Source organism: Equus przewalskii, chromosome 30, assembly GCF_037783145.1.
Source record: "Equus przewalskii isolate Varuska chromosome 30, EquPr2, whole genome shotgun sequence".
In the NCBI taxonomy this organism is placed as follows: Eukaryota; Metazoa; Chordata; class Mammalia; order Perissodactyla; family Equidae; genus Equus; species Equus przewalskii.
The window spans coordinates 29,125,390-29,130,087 of NC_091860.1; the positions used below are offsets into that span (position 1 = coordinate 29,125,390).

Here is a 4,698-nt window from a genome sequence, read left to right on the forward strand (position 1 = left end):
AGGGCTTCTGATTTTCTCTCTGCCGTACCACGGGAGCATCTGTCTCAATCTTTGGGAAACCGTGGCACAGTTGTGTCAGAACTTTGGTGATGGGAGTAGATTATGACTTCTCTGGGCAAAATTACAGCACCATTTTATGCTGCTAGGCAAGCATTTTCCCTTCCATGAGGGGAGCTCTGGTTAGAGAATAAATAATAAATAGGGAAACAATCCAAGCCAAAACTGCCCACTGAAATTTTCTTTTTTGGTATTAGAATGATGAGTGTGTTTTCCCTAAGAACTTTCTGGCAACATGTACAAATAAAGCCACACACACAGTGACAAACTGTGCTGGTTAGAGTTTAGCCGATGACATTCTTGTTATTGAAACAGGAAGTGACTCAGCCACGACAGATCATATATTTTATTCCATTGTGTTGGCTCATTTGAAAAAAATAACCTATCGCAAGGCAACAGCGTTTGTTGTCTAAATAATACCTTTTCTTCAGAGAAAAATGCAACACAGAGACTACTACTTTGAAATTGTAGTTAATGTTTTCTAGGAAATTAGGGGAGACTTCCTCAATTAATATATCATCATTAAAGTATTGCAAAATAGACTTCACATGTATTATAATGGAATCAAATGAGTATTTTTTAATGAAAGGAAATGCATGTTGACTGTTTTTCAGGGCATGTTTCCTAGTATTGGGCACACAGTTGTGAGACCTTTTACAGCACCAAAGTGTCCTGGGACTGGTCTTAAATGGGAGCTTACATTTATTTGGTTAGGAGAGCTTTTCTGCACATTGAGATGCACTGAGTTTTTAGACTTTACTAATTTCAGAATTTTTGTTCATTATGACCAGGGCTGGGATGTGGTTTATCTTTGTCCATTAAACCTTTGCATCTATCCAGTGCAAACTGAAGATATAAAAATATATATATTTCAGGACAAATGCATAAAATATTTAAACAAATTTCCATATATACAACTGGAGCTATTTGCCTACTGAATACTGAGAACATGTTTACAGTTCACGGGCTATTGGAGAACAACGCCTCTACGACTGAAACGTGATTAACCTAAATAAAAAGGATTCTTAAACTCTATCCTGAGATGTTCACGGATTCTGCCACCTGGCCTTTCAATGATTCAAACAGAGAGGCCTCACTGGCTGTGGCATTGGGCTGGTGACATTTCTCGTCAATCGTGGCTTTCCTAGCGAGAACACTCTCCATCTGGCGCACCAGGTATTTCACGAGGGGCACCTCCCACCACTGGATGCTACAGAGAGGCCGTGGAAGGCAGAGCCCTGGGACCATGTGGGTGACAACTGTGGACCTCTTCACACACAGGCAATGGACGTCAGCTGGAGGCTGTGCCCTGGGCACAACCAAAGCCAGAACACAGCCCATGGGCCCCTCTCACTCCTTTCTCTTGAAGACTTGCCGTCTCTCTTTGTGGGAGAATCAGACTACCCGGGCTCAATTATCTACGTACGCTCAGACGTTAAAAGGACATGGGCTCTTTTCTATTTTATTTTTTTCTACTTTTCCCTCCTTAAATCTCAGAATGAATAGTTTCCATCTGTAATCGTTGGTTTTATATTTTTAAATAGTGAACCAAGAAACTTAATGTCTCATTATCTCAGAAACGATTCGAGCCTTCGCTGCGTGCGGCTACATTGATAACAGCACAATGCTGTCATTTCACTTTGTCTGAGGGATGGATATGCTGCAAGAAAGTTCCTTTCTTTATGTTCTTTACTAGCTCTGTATTGCCAGTTATCTGCTGTTTCCACACTCTGCATAGATCTAATTTAGGTATTTAAAAAAAATAAAAGATACCCCAGACATCATCCTGGATTGGCAGTTTCAAAAACGCATGTGGTTTCAAGCCTTCATCGCAGATCTGAAGCAAATTATTCTGCAAATGTGTGAAAAATTGACTTTCCTAAAAAATGACTTGTGATGCATATGAGCTAAAACTTATTCAGGAAAACCACATTGTCTGACATTTATTCTCCATTATCTTCCTGGAGACATGAAGAGTCCTTGATAATTTTAGTTTTCTGAAATGACAGATTCCGTCGATTTGCCTTTTAGAATACCATGTTTTCTTGTGCTCTGTCACGTAATATTTTACCTTAAAGCATTAAGAAAACATCTATCTGCTCTGCCATCTGTAAGGGCTTCTGGGCTCAGGAGAGCAACTTGTGATTTCTCACCACAGAAGTTCAAACCATTGTGGTCATATGCTCACTTCATACAGAGACAGCCACACCGTACCATTTTCACGCCACCCTGACAACATGCTATTTTCAAGTACCACTTTTTTTGCCAGGCAGTTCCAAGATTTAACCCCTAACGAGATGTCGAGTTTCAACAAGGTAACCTTTTAAAATCGTGTTATAAATAGCTCGTCACCCGGGGGGTTTTCTTTCAATTGCACAGTCTCTGAGGATAGTCAATGCTAGCCAAATATTTGCCACCCACTCAGTTCCTAAAATTAACCATTAAAACACTCTTGAAACCTGGTGTGTTTTTATGAATCTGTTTATCACAACAATGCTATACTTTATTCTTCAAGTACACGTCTAAAGATAATCACTCAGGCTGTAATTTGCCTTAAGCCTCCAGCTGCAAACTCTACCAGCCCATTAATTAATTGTCCACCATATAGCCAGGAGACCCTGGTGTGTGTGAATGTGTGTATCACTGTGTGAGTGTGTCTGTGTGTGTTTGTGGGTCTGCTGCCAGCCAAGACGTTTTTTAGGGGAAATAAAAGCTAAGTAAACAAAGAAATCACGGAAGACACTGCATTTGGACCAGGGTCTCAAAGAGGAGCTGCATGGAGGTGCCAGAAAAACCTTGGCTACACACAGGTTACCAAGGACCAAGAAAGCTCCATCACAGTGGGGACACTGGGAGGTTCCCATGGTCTGAGGCTCTTTAAAGGGCAGCATGACCAGATGTCACTGTAATCACGAAGAGATGGAAATGTAGAAAGGGAAAAGCAAAGCAAGTGTTCTTCCTCGAAGAATTCACCCTGCTCTCCACGCCCGTCAGTTGCTGTGGCTGCTCCTGAGCCCCGAAAAGATAAAGAGGAACCATTGCCGTCCGCTGGTTGACATCACCTGCTTTTTATATCTGTGGCATCCTCCTGGGGGCAAGGCTGGATTTCTCATGGTACCTTCAACAAAATCATGTTTATAATTAGCAGAGCTCCTATTATAAGCTAAACATACATTATCTCATTTAACCCCCAACCAATCCCGTAAAGGAAGTCTTTTCTTACCTGAAATTCAGAAGAGTTGGGAAAAATGTCTGCAGTTGAGTAGCTGGCCAGGACCGATCCTCTTCCACTGCCCTGGATGAAGTTAGCTGATGACACAGGTTCCACATCCTGGGTTTAAACTCCACGGACAGAAGGATGCGTTATGAGAAGTTATCGATTCCAGGTCACCCAAGCTGGCTTCCAAATTCTTTAATAATAACCAGGGACAGTGGAAGTCACTAAGCCCTTTGCTGTTGAAATTCCATTTCTGGGGACCAACACCTGAATCTCTCATCTCGGGCAGCCCTTCCAGAGCCCCTCACACATGTCAAAGACTCCTGGGGGTAGGGAGTGGACAAGCACCTCCCCATCGGGTTAATCCTTGAAATTCAAATGTCACTCCGGACCTGGGACAGGCGCTGTGGACCATGGGGCTGCCCAGGGCTCACGTGAGCCGCAGAGCTCAGAGCTGGAAGGCTTCCCTGATGGTGTCTAGTGACTCCGAGAGAAGGAAAGGATCATGGACTAAAATGGGCCGGGAATACGAACGGCCCCTGCAAACACTTTGACTTGGAAGTCAGCTCAGGTTCACTCCACTCTCCGGAGCTTTGGCACGACAAGCAATAAATCCTGGAGAACGTTCCAGGAAGGCGGCTGCAGCACCCGGGAATTCTGGGTCTTCTGGAAGATCCCCCAGGAGCCTTGGGGGTTCTAGGCTCTTTACCAGATCAACAGAAACAGAGATGTTCTATCAGCTGCAAAATCTTGAACTACGGGAGAGCTGAGGGGCTTTGAAAAGGTCTCTTCCCAGGGCGGTGGCTGACCTGGTTTCCCACCTGGGATTCCAACACTCTTGGAATGTATTCAGACAGAAGATTCCTTCCATGCTCACCCTTATTAGAAGTTTTAAACTACTGATTTCTTCCAAGAAGTTATAAGCGTGAGGCTTCAGGACCTCCTAGAAGTTTATATTTGAGATCGCCTAAGAGCAAAAGCTATCTCATGAAAAAATGCAATTTATACAGAAAGAAGCACCTAAGGGATATAAAAATCCTTAAATATCTTTTAAAATTATGGCGGAAGAGGAACTAGTGTCCCTTGATCGTTACATCCTGCACGTACTTCCTGCCAGATGTCACTGTCTTACCTCATCCTCTCACCTTACTCCTCTCTCTGCACAAACGCACCTCATCCAGGAGGCCTTCTGGAACCATCCTGTGTAAGACAGACTTGCTAATTCCCCTCTGCCCGTCTTCTCCCTTCCCCACACCCTTCACAGTGTCTGTCATCGCCTGAGATGCCATCGATTCACCTGCTTGTCCCTCTAGCTGGCATCTGAGCTGTGTAGGGAATAGTTCTGGTCACTGTTGTACCCCAAACACATAGACCATGCACAACAAAGAGGAAGCGCCCAGAAACAAAATGGGCTTTTCTGTGAA

At 43.7% G+C, this 4,698-nt stretch overlaps 1 long non-coding RNA gene across 1 annotated transcript; it reads right to left on the reverse strand.

Moving 5' to 3' along the window:
• Positions 1-388: 388 nt before the first annotated feature.
• On the reverse strand, positions 389-3,710 carry LOC139080462 (uncharacterized). Its single transcript, XR_011534992.1, has 2 exons — positions 3,281-3,710; positions 389-3,175 (listed from the first exon to the last, which is right to left on the reverse strand). It is a non-coding gene; the product is annotated as an uncharacterized lncRNA (long non-coding RNA).
• Between the last annotated feature and the right edge of the window lie 988 nt (positions 3,711-4,698).